This window comes from Carettochelys insculpta, chromosome 1, assembly GCF_033958435.1.
Source record: "Carettochelys insculpta isolate YL-2023 chromosome 1, ASM3395843v1, whole genome shotgun sequence".
NCBI classification, from domain to species: Eukaryota; Metazoa; Chordata; order Testudines; family Carettochelyidae; genus Carettochelys; species Carettochelys insculpta.
In genome coordinates this window covers 203,211,934-203,227,520 of record NC_134137.1, presented here as the reverse complement: position 1 = coordinate 203,227,520, position 15,587 = coordinate 203,211,934, and the positions used below count along the sequence as shown (strand labels likewise).

The 15,587-nt window shown below is 43.0% G+C and overlaps 1 protein-coding gene across 4 annotated transcripts in view; it reads left to right on the top strand.

Annotated features, from left to right (window-relative positions):
- The window catches only part of BCL9 (BCL9 transcription coactivator), a 78,326-nt gene that overhangs the window by 45,441 nt on the left and 17,298 nt on the right, over nucleotides 1-15,587 (top strand). Inside the window, exon 1 of one of the 4 annotated variants that reach the window (XM_074997923.1) lies at nucleotides 8,297-8,436. The exons of the other annotated variants lie outside the window; for them this stretch is intronic. The gene's annotated coding sequence lies outside the window, so the exon portion shown is untranslated. Of the gene's footprint in view, nucleotides 1-8,296; nucleotides 8,437-15,587 lie in introns of those variants that run through there. 4 annotated transcript variants of the gene reach the window in all.

The following is a 15,587-nucleotide window of genomic DNA, read 5'->3' as shown; positions in this document are numbered from 1 at the left end:
TTGAGTTCTGCTAAAGAGATGAATGCATTAACCCCAGGTTCTGAGGCAGTTGTGTGTGCTAGGCAGAAAGAATTGCTGGACTGAATCTTTGCCTCAGTATCCCTGTTTTGTGTAATGTAAACAAAACAACAACAAAAACCCTGTTGGACTGTTTGAGACTTTTCTTGAGTTCTGCATTTTTGTAGATGATACAAAGATCATGAAGTCTCTGCTGAGTCTTGACGAGCCAGTCTGATGCTCTTTATTTGGCATTGAATAATTTTAAAATTAGGGTTACGTGTTGGAAAAGTATGGTTACTGGTTTGTTTGTAACCTCAGAAGTTTGGAGGCATAATCCTTTTGCTTTGTTCTAAGAAGTGCCAAACTTGCCAAATATTTACACCATAATTTTACATCTTCCCTGTCACAAACAGCTTTTTCAGTTTGTCATGGTTTTGCTAAAAAGTATCCTTTGGTCACATAATGCACACTCAAAACTTAGCGGGAGAGAACTTTTTTTTTTAAAGACGAAAGGGGAAAAATAGGACTTCGCTCAGAAATCTGGTTACAGTTTTAACCATGGAAAAGGTTTTCTCATCCCAGTACCGACTGAATGTGAAATATTTGGTGCAATTTTAATTAGGCTGTAGGAGTCATTGCCACAAAGTTGTTGAGGCCAAGAATTTAAGATTCAGAAAAGATTGGCTATTTATATGGATATCAAGAATATCCAGAGTTGTGTTAATTGACTACACTTTTTTGAAAGGGCTACTAACTTGTATACCTCAGCCAATCCAATCTCTGTTAGAAATCAAGATGAAATTTAAATGGTGAACAGGTATCCATATTTGCTGCTACATAGTCCTGATAATCTGAGGTGGCTGGTGCTAGCCAGTGTTGGAGGTGATACTGGGCTAATTATTATGTTCACTCTGGAGTCTTAAAGTGCTACTGTTGGTGAAAAGTAAATGTTTTCATGTGAATACTGAATTTGCTTTTTGTGCACCTTTTGTGCACAATTCTTGTTCTTGAAATCCAAATTACGGTATAAAGATTATGATCATATGTGTACATAACTCTAATTGCCGAAAATTGTCAAAAATACTTGGCAGATTTTGCCACCAAATTTACAGATTATAGCTGGAGAGGGAGTGATTGTCCAGAGTTAAAAGTAACCAAAATGTTTCTGTGCTGAGCTTTCTCTTTTAAAGAAGCAATTTCTAATTGCAGAAATGAATGTTTGGTTTAGTTTCTGTCTGGGAGGTGGTGGAGGAAAAGTTGAACAGTTTGACCTTTTTCCTTTTTCATTTTAAGCAGAGCAGAAACAATCAACTGCTCTTGTGAGTAAGGAGAGTGGAAAAAATACACTTTTTACAAAATTTCTTGCAAATACCATGGGACTGAAATTTGGCAAAGTGTCCCTCCAAAGAGGGCATTTCTGTCTTTAAGCATTCGGTGAATATTGGGGTGCTTCTTGTCTTTGAAAATACTTTTAAAACCACTTCTTAGCAGTGTTCTGTAGGATTTGTAATAGACTTCACTATATATGCAGTAACTTCATATTGAATACAGCCCTTGCCTCAGTCCTTGTGAAGTTCAGAGCAGCTGCAGTGCAGATGTAGCTAAATTAGCTATGCACTCAACTTTTCTTTACTTCAGAATATTCTGAACTGGCTTTGTTCCATTTCCATATGTTTCAGGGAGCTATAGGCCTGATGAAAAGGCTTCTGATTGTGTCCCCACGATCCCTCTTTAGCCTGCCTGAAGGAATATGTATAGGATCTGGAGCCAGGAAGTCCTCTGTTCTTGGCCCATCTTTTCACTTTGCTTGTCTTGGATTCTCCATACTTCAGGAGTCTCACTCTTGCCCTACTATCATTACCCTGTTTTATAGATAGGGTTAGTGAGTCCCAGAAACTGTTACTTAGCAGAGGTTATGTAGGAAGGTTGTAGTCATGCTTGCGCCACAACCCAAAACTCTTGTAATATAGAATCGCAGAATCTTAGACTTGTAGAGCTGGACGGGACCTTAACAGATGTGGCTAAGAAAGTTACCTAGGCCATTTCTGGCAGGTTGTGTTCATGTTTTATCCGCTGGATCAGGAGTTCTCGACCTTTTTCTTTCTGAGGCCACCCTCAACATACCAGAAAAACTTAGGGGTTCAGTAAGGGGTGGGGATTCAGGGCATGGGTCCAGGGATGGGAACCTGTGGGCATAAGTGTAGGTTTGACTTCTGCTTGAGGGGGACAAGGGCCAGCTCTGCACAACAGGGGCTGGAGATGGAGTGTGATTCCTGACTGCTCAGCAGAGTTAGGGCTCTTCTGGGACCCAAAGCTGCCTGGGCAGCTCTGTGATAGCAGTCAAAGGGGACCGGGAGCTGAAGAGCAGCCATGGGCCTAGGCAACAGCAGCAGATAGGGGAGTATCACAACTGTCCACTCTGTGGTACCACTGGCCAATGGAACAGCTGCCCTGCACTGCCAGGCGCTGTCCTAGGCTTCTCACACTGTGAGTAAGGTACTGAAGTTTGCAGAGGGCCAGATAATTTTACCCTGTGCTCTACTCATGGCCAAGGTTTTAGCCCTCTGCCCCTGGCAGCAAGGAGCTGGGAGAAGAGAGAGCTCTTGGTTTCAGTTCTGTGCCACTCCCGGTTTCAGCCCTGCTGGGGGTGGGTGAGAAGGTTGGCTCTGGAGTTTGGGGCACTGGATTTACATGGCCCTCTTGAAGGGGCTTCTAGATCCTTAACTGAGACTTGCCGCACTTGACCACAGCACCCCAGAAAGAATGCCTTAAGTCTGTGTGCTGAGTTATGCTCCCTGTAAAGTGGAGTAACTAGTACTTTACCTCTTTTGTCATGTGCCTTGAATTCTACAGATGAGAATCCAAGTGCCAGAGTATCAATTACGTTAATGATTTGTATCTTTTGTACCACTTGGAAATGAAAAGCACTGCATGAGAGCTAACTCTGAGGCCCATTTTACAGATTGGGCTGGGCAGATACTGACATGATTTGCTGTATGATCTTAGGAGAGTGCCCATTTGTCTTAAATGCTTATTAATATTTATCTGCATACATTAATGGGTGTTTTTCAGGGTTAATTAGGAATGTTTGCCTGGTTAATTGAAAAAAACGCTTTATGTCTTAGGTAAAGCAGTAAAAACCTCTTTGTTAGGTAGGGGGTTGGTTCAAGGGAAAAGATGAGGCAACCTTCTCTTGAGTAGTTTCTACTCTTCAAAAATTTCAGCTGTCAAGTTGAAATCTTCTAAGCTTTTTGTTTTATGTTGGGGTGGGGCGGCGGTGAATTTTGGGACAAAACTGCTTTTGAGGAGCAAATGTATTCTTTCCCCTTGTCAGAGAGAGAGCAGCTTGTTGAGCAGAAATACTCATAAATAGTCATGTAAAACTAGTTTGACTTGCCTTTGGAAAATAGCACTCAGTGTATGCCATACTGGTGGTACTTTGAAGTACCTGAGGTTTTGCTACGCGCATGCACCAAACTTAGAAAAATCTTGAACATGTTGTATGTTTTGTGTTGTGATTGTTGAATGATGGAGGGCTTCACAGCATCCGGAGCCTTGGAAGTTGTATGAGTTAAGGAGTTTTAATTTCAAGCCCCATAGTCCTTATTTTTGAAGTTAATTACATGTAAAAATTAACTTCACACACCATGCTTCATGATCTTTTTAAATTACACGATCATAGCATTTTTTGAACATCACATCCCTCTCCCCTTTTAACCTGGGAGACGTTCAGAAGTAGTTCTGTCTATGGGTTCCGATTTGCTGGCTGAATTTCTTTATTTACAAATTACTTTCCTCCTTTTAAAGTGTCTTCCAGACAGCAGTGATTCCTGTCTTAAAATCCTGGGAAACCAACACACAAAAACACTGCATTTTTGTGTCAGTTAAGGTTGTTTTGTACCTAAAACTTAACCTAAAAAGCAAGGGAACAAGAAGTTTTGTTAAGGCTATCAATAATTAACCTCTTCCCCAACACACTTCACTCTTAGCACAACCATCATACAATGCAGTGAGTGTAGCTGTAATGGCTCCAAGCAGGAATGCCAGCTTTCCAGCACTGTCTTCCCCAAATCTGAATAAGTAACTTTACAGAACTGTGCAGAAGGGTTCTGTAAGCGCAAGGAGTGAAGGTTAAGTCAGGTCTATTTGTGTTGGAGTTGGGGAAGGCAGTGATGGGAGGCTGTCGTTCTCCTGTTCAGGTTCTGACGTGGTGACTACATGACTGGGGTGTGTTGTGGGTGTGGGCAGGAGAGAATACTACAGGATATGTACCCTCAGGATCCTTAACTTTTCATTTCCTTCAAGTGTTGTTAGACGAAGAGCTACTGACACAAATGCAGTGTTTTCGTATACTTGAAAAAATATGGGATCATTAAAGACTATGGTTTGTATGCTCATAGGGTAGGGTAAAAGTTGAATCCTTGCAACCCTAATGTTCTTGGTATACAGATTTCCCCCCCCCCCCACCCGAGTATGTAAGACTCAGTGTCTTTGATCACTGGAAGGTAGCCACTGCGAGAGAAGTTCTGAAAGAACTCTGTTCACTTAGGTGGGATAAAATGGGTCTGGTAATTATTTCTAGCCCTCTACTGACCAGAGGCTGATAAGGAAGGAGGTGAAGAGGGGACAGTCAGTCAGTAATACTGAAAGGTATCCTACATTGTTTCCTTGCAGCATCTTGGGGCCCTGGTTTAGTAATTAATTGTCCCTACCACTTGTTGCAACACCTTGGCTCTCCTTGGAGGAGGAAAAGGTCTGTCCATAAGCTGACCAATCCCACCTCTCTGTAGCTTGTGAGAGATGATGTCGCCTGTGTCTGCTAACTCTTCATATCTTTTACTCTTGAAACCTAATGCTGGGCTGCCAAGATGAACTGAGACTATCAGTTTCCATACCTGGCTGATCTGTGCCTCATTCCTTCTGGCTAAACGATGCAGTGCTGTTGTAAACTGAGGGAGAAGGCTGTTTCACTTCAGTCACTCCCACCCTCACATCCCTTCTTCTCAGGGTGCCAAATGTATGGGCTGTATGCTTCCCACTAGAGTGTTTCATCAGGCATGCAGCCTCTTCCAACAGTGTACATACGCAATTTTGTACATAGGCTCATTTTATTTAAATACATACAAAAGCTGTTGAATTTAAAATAGAAATCAGTACAAGTGACTTTAAATCTTATTAAAATAGGTAAAATCTATCTGCCCTGGACAAGACTGTACTTAAGTTTGTGACCCTCCTGTGTAATAAGGTTAAGCACCACTGCCTTGTTCTGTTCCATCCACTCTAGGTTCCTAATATTGTTTCATATTCTGATGGTTTCTTGTCATTTCTGTGTAGTTCTGACATGTCCTGAAGTTTGAGCTGAAACGTTAAATATCTTTTAGTCAGACTTCCCCCCCCCCCCGCTCTTTTTTTTTTTTTCTTCCTTCAGGTGGGGGGGTGAAGAGGTCACTCCCCTGGCTTCAAACTTGTTTTCTTGGCTCATTGTGGAGGAGGAGCTGGACTTTGGAGGTGAAGATGTGGAAGCTTGTTTGGTCAACATATTTCTATAGCTCCTAACTCTAGAAGAGCTCCTCCTTGTGGATGTGATTGTCTGGTGAACATCTGTGTGTTTTGTTGACTGGCATGAACTCTTAGTTGCAGATATAAATCTAAGGCACAGAGGCCTTGTCTGCACTAGGGAAACATAGCAAAAAAATTCCCATGTGTTGATATTAGCAGTATTGGCAGCAACTAAAGTCCGCTATGGCTGATGTATTAAGGATGGTTAGGAGTGGGCCTAAAATCCTAGCTGCTCCTGTTTGCTCCTTAGTTTGAAGCTGATAGTACTGGGGAGCTGAAGGGGTGTTAGCAACACTGGGTAAACATTCTCACTATTTCCTTAGTGCAGACATGATGAGTGTGTATGGTAGCCTGGCTTGCAAATGCCCACAACATTGCTGCACAGCCAAAACCGCAACAAGTCCTTGTGGCTGAGAGTTACAGAACCTGGGTGAGCTGATATGGGCTCATGTTTGGGCTAAAATTGCAGCCCAGCCCTGCTTCCTGGATCTTAGAGCCTGTCCCCTGCTTCTCCTCAACCCCTTGAGCCTTACTTTTAGCCCTGCAACACAAGCAGAAGTCATTTGAGCCAGGCTCGGAGTCTTGCTGTACAGATGTACCTCTGGTTGGCTTCTGGAGCAGTTAAACTGCATCAGTGGTTGCTGGGAGATAGTGTGAGCATGTTGTTGATGTGATAATTGTCCAGTGTATTATAAGGGATAGTGTCAACTCAAAATCTGGTTACTTCAAAATGAATTGAAAATAACTGTAGAAACTTCACTTGCCCCTGAATCTTTTGCCAATTTTTGTGGCATTTTTAGGTCATTGAATGTCTGTCTCTCTTGTGCAGAGAAACTGTTAAGTCATGTTCGCTCTTTGTCCTGTATGGTTAAAATGTTGTCAAATATGCAGTTTTTACAAGTCTTTTAAAAAAAGTTTGAAAAATCTTAACTCCATTAAATAGTACCTTCTAATAATGTCACCAATGGTATTTCTGTAATTAGAAAACTAGTGGAAAATAGGCAGAAAATAATTAATACTCACCTTAATAAAATAGAACAAGCTCTTCTGAACGATCAAGCTGTGTATATACCTACAGGTAGTAAATGCACAATCTGGTTACCCTATCCTTAGTCCTGCCTTACACCATGTCTTCCCAATTGTTTGGTACTGCCACCTGTTTTGTTGCATCTGAAATTACATGTGGGCAAATTCTTGAGCTTGTGAGTTGTCTTGCTGACATAAACAAAGCTACACATGTGAAGCTTCAGAACTGGGCCCACTCTTGGGCGGGACCCAGTCTTTCCACTATAACACGCGGTACTCAGCACATGTTGAAACTACAATAATAACAACAGCCAGGTTTTTCGTCTTGTGGTTATTGTGCTGGACTTCCTGTTCCATCCAAAATTTCCTGCCCCACTGCCACCAGTGCATCACCCTGTGCAGCTCAAGAAGGAAGCTGGTTGACTCCACGACTGTGTTCTCTTAAGGCAGTGTTTCTTAAACTCTGCTCCATGGAACACTGGTGTTTTGTGAACAACTCCTAGGTGTGCCGCGAGTGTTTGGAAAAACAATTCAAAGTTTTTTTACAATTAAAAAAAAACATTTTAGCATAACAGTCATGGGCAATACTGAAGCAATTTTATTGTGCATCTTGCAAGAGCAGTAGTCTGGCAGCACAGGGAAGTTGACTAATATGCTAGCTGCCACTGTAATCTTCTTCTATCGATATGGCAGCGTAGCAACTAGCAACGACATGCGGTGCATGCGTTGTGGTGGCAGTGCTGTTGGTCACCTGCTTGATGTCAGCCAACGTGTGTGGTGTTTGATGATTTGTTGAATCTATTATTTCCACTAGGATGAGTAAAAAGAGTAAGTTTCTTTTTTAAAAAGCCAAGAGTGAAAATACTATTTTTTTTGTTACTACTTTAGTGCTATGATACTTGATTAAATTATTTCATTTTGCTTTTGCTGTATATGTTGCTGTTTGGTGTTGGGTGTTTTTTTTTTGGTCTGACAACCTTTTTAAAGAAAATTTTCATCGGTGTTCTGCATCAAAAATATTATTGTTTGGTGTTCCGTGGTCTCAAAGAGTTTAAGAAGCACTTCTCTAAAGCATTTCACAAAAGGGAAAGCTTTTGGAGTGTTGACATGGCAATATGTGGTGGGGCAGCTTGGGCAAATGGTGTGAAGAGACACTTGTAGGGGAAGATATTTGTTAACGTGGTAACATCATAGTAGACATTTATCGATATGCTTCCAGTCGGCATTATGTGACATTAGTACCTGGGCTGATGGTGCTTCACTCAGGGATAGAGGTGACCATGGGGATCCCTGACTATATGAATTATAGAGAGGAGAAAAGGTTGGCCTGCTGATTAAGGCCAGGAATAACAGGGAAGGGGTGAGTAACCCAAAGAATTAGAAGAAAAGCAAGAGTTGTTTCTTTACTGCAGAGAGAACCTGAGTCTAGGTACTTGTCTAACCCAAGTCTGCCTGCTGGCCTCCATGCTGTGGAACCACGCTTGTATCATACCCATCAAGCTGTATCCACATTGGTGCTGCTGTAACCCAGAGAAGGCGCTAATAGTTCAGGGGCTGTGTCCCCTGGTTCTTAGAATCGCATTGAGTGTTGTGGTTCTAGAACTTGTTTCAGAGTGTGTTCCCGAGCTCCCATGTAGAGGTGTTCTTAGCCTGCCACTAAAGTAATTCTGGTTTTTCAGATGCCTTACTTTTATCTGTTCCCACCGTGCCAAGACATGGATCCAGCTGATGGGTGAGTCCAGCTTATTCCTGCTTTTGGCACTGTTAATGCAGGAGGTTGAAGATGGAGGACAATGTCAGAGGATGGAGAGCATGTTGGCAATGGCCTTGAAAAGGCAGTTGTGGGTCGAGGTGAGAAGATTGCAATCATGCTGACATGAGGGTGGGGACAGCTGGTATGGGTTTCAGTAGCTATGGGTTTTCCCGTTTTTGCTTGGCAGTCCTTTACAAGACCATGAGTATGCAGATCTGGAATGGCTTATGATTTCCACATGAAGAAGAGCTATGTTCGTTGAGCAGCGTGAAGAGCTTGCCTTGATCCTGTAGTGCCAGGATAATGAGAAGAGGGAGGTGAGATCCTGCCAGCCTATCTGACAGCTGCCTACTGTAAAGTGATATGTGTAGGTGGCTAACCACTTTGTTGGTAAATTGGCTGCTGGTCTGGTTATGGTTGAAGAGAAGTTATTGCTTCTTTTAACTCCAGAGTGATGTCCCATTGCCAGCATCCCTGAAATAAGTAACTTTGACAATCCTCAGAGTCCTGAACTGATTGTCCTCCCACCATAGGGAACATATGAATATGGTAGTTTTAAACAAAAAGCAGAATTTTAACAAACTCAGAGAATGGGTAGGTAAGGTCCAATGGAAAGGAAATCTAAGGGGGGAAAAAAGTTTAGGAGAGCTGGCAATTTCTCAAAGACAGTATTGAAGGCACAATAGCAAACTATCCAGAAGGCGAAAGAAAAAGAATAGCAAGAGTTCAGTATGGCTCCATTAGGTGCTCTGTAGTGGTTTTGCAAATCAAAAAGGAGCCCCACAAAAAGTAGAGATGTGGACAGATTGCTAAAAGGAGAAGTACAAAAAAGTAGAACGGGCATATAGAGACAAATTCCAAAATGGCAGAGGCACAGAATGGGTTACACTGAGAAGGATATTAAGAATAGGTTGTGTAAATACACTAGGAAAAAGAAAGACAAAGGAATGTGAAGGCTGCTTTCTGCTACTAATGGACAACATTGAGAACGCTGAGGTGTTCTCTATTTTGCTTCAGTTGTGATTAAAATGTTATGGTAAGTAGATGCTTAATGCAACTAATAGTAACAAAAAGGTGGAAGGAACAAAGACTAGAATAGGGAAATAGCAGGATAAAGAATGTTTAGATAAATTAGATATAGTCAAGTCACCAGAATCTGACAAAGTTCATCCTAGAGCAGGGGTTAGCAACTAAAATAGCAAGAAGAGCCATTTTTTCCAAATTTGGTTTAAAAAAAAAACAAAACACAAAACTCAGTAATTCAAGACTGCGGTGCATGTGAATAAGGTTTTGTTAGCAACATGATCAAAACGCAGATACAGTATCATATCCCACGATGCACTGTGCATATTAAAGGTAGAGTTATCCAGTGTTTTGAGATCACATATTGGCCGTGCCTACACAAGCCAAAAACTTGGAAATGGCCATGCAAATGGCCATTTCGAAGTTTACTAATGAAGCGCTGAAATACATATTCAGTGCCTCATTAGTATGCAGGCGGCTGCGGCACTTCGAAATTGACGCACCTTGCCTCCGCGCTGCTTGTCCAGACGGGGCTCCTTTTTGAAAGGACCCTGCCTACTTCGAATTCCCCTTATTCCTGTGAGCAAATGGGAATAAGGGGACTTCGAAGTAGGTGTGCTCCTTTTGAAAAGGAGCCCCATCTGGACGAGCTGCGTCAATTTCAAAGTGCCACAGCCGCCCTCATGCTAATGAGGTGCTGAATATGTATTTCAGCGCTTCATTAGTAAACTTCAAAATGGCGATTTGCATGGCCATTTCCAAGTTTTTGGCTAGTGTAGACGTAGCCCTTGTTTGCTATTTAGATATGAGTTGTTCATTGCTGGGATTTTTGATGTTCACTGTTTATCAAAAATAATCAGGAAGGTGTGTTTTCTACTTTGCACTTATAGCATTGGGAGCCACAAAAAAACTCCTTTAAAAAGCTGCACGTGGCTCAGGAGCTGCAGGTTTCATACCCCTGTCCTAGCATACTTAAGGGACTAGCTGAAGCATTCTTGGAACCATGAGCAATTTTATGTTTTAGTTTTAAGTAAATTTTAGTTCTTGGGATACAGTTAAGGTCTTAGAGGACTGGAGAAGGGCAGATGTAGTGGGGAGTTATAAACCAGTCAGCCTGACTTTGCTCCTGGAAAGATACTGGAACAAATAGTTAAAAAAAATTATGTACTTACAAATTGAGATGTTAGCCAGAATAGATTAGTCAAGAACAAATCATGCCAAACCAGACCATTTTCATCCTCTGACAGGGTTACTACTTTGACAGGGTAACTGTTGTTTCCCTCCTATCCTAGCAGATGGGAGGGGAGCAATAGATGTGATCTTGATTTTTAGTAATGTTTTTGATGCAGTCGCACATTATATTTACATAAAGACAGTGGGGAAATCGGTCTAGATGAAATGACTAGAAAAGCAGGTGCCCAACTGGTCAAAAAACTCAAAGAATAGTTGTCAGCTGTTCACTGTCAGACGGCAAGGGCATATCTAGTAGGATTCCACCATAGTCTGTTCTGGGTCATGTACTAATCAGTATTTTCATTAATGATGTAGATAGCAGAGTGGAGGATATTTATAAAATTTACTGATGACACCAGGCTATGAGGGGTTGCTAGCATTTTGGAGGACAGGATTAGAAAACTAAAAATGACGTGGATTAAATTAAAATTTAATCCAAGATAAACTTGAATAATGGTCATTTTGCTTGCCGTTGCTCCTGGTCAGGGTTGTTGGATCCCACTGGTTGCTGTCTGGTGTTACTGAAGTGACTCACGTGTAAAGCCCCAGCAGGCAAAGTGAGGTGTGTGCTGGCTGCACACAGCACTGTTTGTGAAAGCTGTGCACACCCTCTGCCTGCAATCAAAGAGCTGGCTCAGTCCGCACACCCTGCATCTGAGGTACATAAGCATCGTTAGCAGAACTATCCTATCCCTGGGAGACCATCCTGGTTATAACAGTCTTGTGGCCCACTCAGTAACTGGGGTTCCCCATTGCTGGACATTCCCGTGGGATGCATCTGCTGGGTACCTAACATTAGAGTGTTCAGGAGATCTGGTGCAATCTGTTTGGAAAAGAAGAGTTGTTAGTGACAGGGGGTCTGTGTCTGCTGTTGTTTTAGGGGACTCAGCCTGTTCTCTGCTGTCTTGTTTCATGAAGTCATATCTTCATTTTAGAGCATGTGGCAGAGGTTTATTAAAAACACTGAGCTGTTGCAGAATGGTGGTAGGATGTGCATTTGTCTGGCTGAAGGGAGGAATATCATGCTGCTTACAGACTCTGTGAGTGCTAGTGTGTCCAGTGCCATTTGTACTACTGGAGACGGGTGGACATGGCGGAAAATGGGGTTGCTCAGTAGTTTGAGCATTGGCCTGCTAAACTCAGGGTTGTGAGATGAATCCTTGAGGGGGCCATTTAGGGGCCTGGGGCAAATAGATTTTTTTTTTCCCCCCTGTCAGGGATGGTGCTTGGTCCTGCCAAGAGGGCAGGGGACTGGACTTGATCTCCCAAGGTCCCTTCCAGTTCTATGAGATGTGTATCTCCATATATGAGATCCGTGGAGATAAGGGGAAGAGCTTTTGCTAGAAATGGGTTCAAGATGTTTTCTCTATTAGCAACCAGAAGGTGCATCTCTGATCGCTGGTGCTGTGTCTAGTACAATGTTCCTGCAATTTTTTTTCATTTAGGGTCGGAATAAATTGTGTTTATGTGCAGATGTGTACCACCAGTAGAAACACATGCTGCTGGCTGTGAATGATGTGGGTGCTGTGCTAATCACCTGGGCAGCATTTAAATCTCTCCTGGGTAGCTGTCCAAGCACTCGGCTTACAGGGAACACTGGTCCAGTGAGGGATGCCCTGCGTGCCCATGCCCTCATGTTGCGTGAGGAATTGTGATGCTGTGTTGTGTTCCATATGGGCCAGTTTATCTATTTGCTTTTATGTATTTTTAAGCAAGTTTGAGTCTTTAAATAAAGTTTTGGTTTTAAAAACTTCTGCCTTTTCCTTGTCTTCCAATCTGTCACAATGTAGCGTATTGAAAACAGTTTATTAAAAACTAATATATGCAGGCCAGCTGCCGTTATGGAAAGCGTGCTGAATTTAATAAAAATAAAAAGAGCGGTGTGTGATGAAAAACACCAGAGAATGCCAATCAGTGCAATCTCACTGGTATCTGAAGTGCATGTTGCCCGCATACCTGTCCTCAGGCCAGCTGAGGCAAAGACAACGAAAAAGCACATTATTTTGTGTAACTAGAACAATTTTTTTTCCCTCCTCTTTGACGTGCTACATCTCAGCAAGGCCACAAGTTGATGCGGTGTGTCTTTATTTCATCTCTTCTTGTTTTGGGTTTTTAAAACGTGAGGAAGGACAATAGTTAAACAGTGACAACTACAGGCCTTCCTGCTGGAGGTTCTGTCTAATTATATATGTCTGTTAAGTGCCTGCCCATCCATCACTATTAAAGGTTTATAAATACTCTTGCGTTGTCCAAGGATTAAAAGAGGGGAAAGCAGTTTGGATGGAAGGTTTGACTTGCATCCAGGGCTGCAGTAATGTGGATGGCTAATCCCCAGAGACTAGAGATAGGTCACACGTAGTCAATTCCTCCTTCCTTGGATTCCATTCCCTGGGCTACATTTTTCCAACCTCTTCTCAGAGAGAGGCTTGGCTGTCTCAAGCGCTAGAGCTCTAACCATTTCCCTTGAGGAGTTATCCCACAGTACCGCTTCTCTCAGTGTTCCTGTGTCTTTACTCGTGTGAAGAGAGAAATACGGACTGCATTGGATAGCTGCTTTGATCTAGGTGAGGTAGGGGGGTGTCTCTGTGTAGGCACTGGCTGGGCTTGGGGGGATCATAACTGGAAGGGTTGAAGGGAGGGTGTTGTCACTGTGGTTAGGGTTTTTTCCGTGGATTAAGTGGTTTATGGCAGTATTGTCAGATGCTGTTTGTAGGTGTGACTTATAAGGACAGTATGTCATGTTGATGGTTTCATTGATTGATTTGGTGGAAGATTCAGCTCTAAATGTTATGGCTGGTGGGCTAGAATGGTGCTGCTTTGGTCTAGGTTGAGGGGGGCAGTAAGTGACTCTTAATAGGTGATTCTCCTGAGTCAGCCCCTGGAGGGCCACCAGGGCTTTATTTTACTTGCACCTGTGTAGGCATGGCTGCTTGCAGATCACTGTTTCCCACCAATGGGAGCCACAGGAAGCTGTGTCCTGGTCCTCCACAATCAACAGGACCCGCAAGTGGCGGTAGCTGCAGAGGCACAGGTAAATAAAGCGCCGGCAGCCTGCCGGGGCTAACCCTGGAGAACAGTCTCTGACTCATTGCCCATCCCTGTTGCTTGTTTAGGTCAAATTGGAATGGATGGTACCTTCAGACAACTGACTTGCCAACAAACCCAACTTCCAGGTCTCCAGGTTTTGTACTTACCTGTGGGCTTTGGTCACCTGTCCCCGTTGAACCTAATTTAAAACTCTCCTCATTAGGTTAGCCAGTCTGGATCCAAACATGTCCTTCCCAATCCTTGAAAGATGAATTCCATCCCTGCTTAGTAGTCCTTCATGGAATAACATCCCACTATTGAGGAACCCAAAGCGCTCCCAGCAACATCATCCTCGCAGCCAGGCATTCACCTCCAGAATGCACCTGTCCTCTGCCTGGGCCCTTACCCTGAACAGGAAGGACTGAGGAGAACACCACCTGTGCCCCCAACTCGCTCACTCGTATTCCCAGAGTCCTGTAGTCATGCTTGATCTGATCAAGGTTACACCTTGCAGTATCATTCGTGACCACATGCATGAGTAGCACAGGGTAGTAGCCAGTAGGCTGGATAATCCTTGACAACACCTCAGTAACGTCTCGGATACAGGCTCCTGGCAGGCAGCATACCTCCCGGGATGACATGTCAGGGTGACAGATGGGTGCCTCCGTCCCCCTCAGAGAGTTTCTGACCACCATTACCCTATGTTTCTTCCTCATGGTTGCAGCAGACCTCCCAACTTAGGGGTATAAGGCTTCTTTGCTTCTGCTGTGTGGGGTGATTCTTTATCTCCTGTATCCAGAATGACATAATGTTTTCCCAGTATCCTGGTGGGAGGGTTGGAAATGGGAAGGATCATAGGCTATAAGAGCAGGGGAAAAATGTGGAACTAGGCAGAACAGGGAGGTAAAAGCAAATCAGTATCTGATGCCTATATACACATGCAAGAAGTATGGGTAATAAGCAGGAAGAACTTGAAATCCTACTTGCACTACTATGACAATTGATATCACAGACACTTGTTTGTGTCATATACATGATTGGAATGTTGGTATAAAAGGATACAACTTAATCAGGAAAGATAGGCAGGGTAAACAGGAAGGGGGTGTTACCTTATATATTAAACGTGTGCACACCTGCACTGCGGTGGAGATGGGTGCAGGAGACAGACATGTTGAGAGTCTCTGGGTTAGGTTAAAAGGGGGTGAAAAACAAGGGTGATGTCATTAGGGGTCTACTGCAGCCCACCTAGCCAGGTAGAAGAAGTGGATGAGGCTTTTTCTAAACAACTAACAAAATCATCCAAAGCGCAGGGTTTGGTAGTGATGGGGGACTTCAGCTATCCAAACATATTTTGGGAAACTAACACAGCGAGGCACAGACTATCCAGAAAGTTTTTTGGATTGCATGGATGACAATTTTTTATTTGAGAAAGTAGAAAAAGCTATGGGGTGGGAGGGGGGAAGCCATTTTAGATTCTCTCTTAACAAATAGAGAGGAACTCGCTGAGAATTTGAAAGTGGAAGGTAGCTTGGGAGAAAGTGATCATGAAATCATAGAGCTTATGATTCTAGTAAATAGTGAAAGAGCAAACAGCAAAATAGAGAATAAATTTCAGGAAAGCAAATTTTGGTAAATTCAGAGAGCCAGCCGGTAGATAAGGTCCCATGGGAAGCAAAACTAAGAGGAAAAGCAACCGAAGAGAGTTGGCAGTTTTTCAAAGGGATGTTATTAAGGGCCCAGAAGCAAGCTATACCAATGCATAAGAAAGAAACTATGGTAAAAGATGGCCTTGGCTTAGCCAGGAGATCTTGCAGGATCTCAAAATCAAAAAGGAGCCATAAAAAGGCAGACATTAGGAGAAATTACAAAACATTAATAAAAGCAAACAATGTGCGTACGCAGGGGCAAGATTAGAAAGGCCAAGGCACAAAACGAGCTTAAACTGGCTAGCTTCAAGAGGAAGACC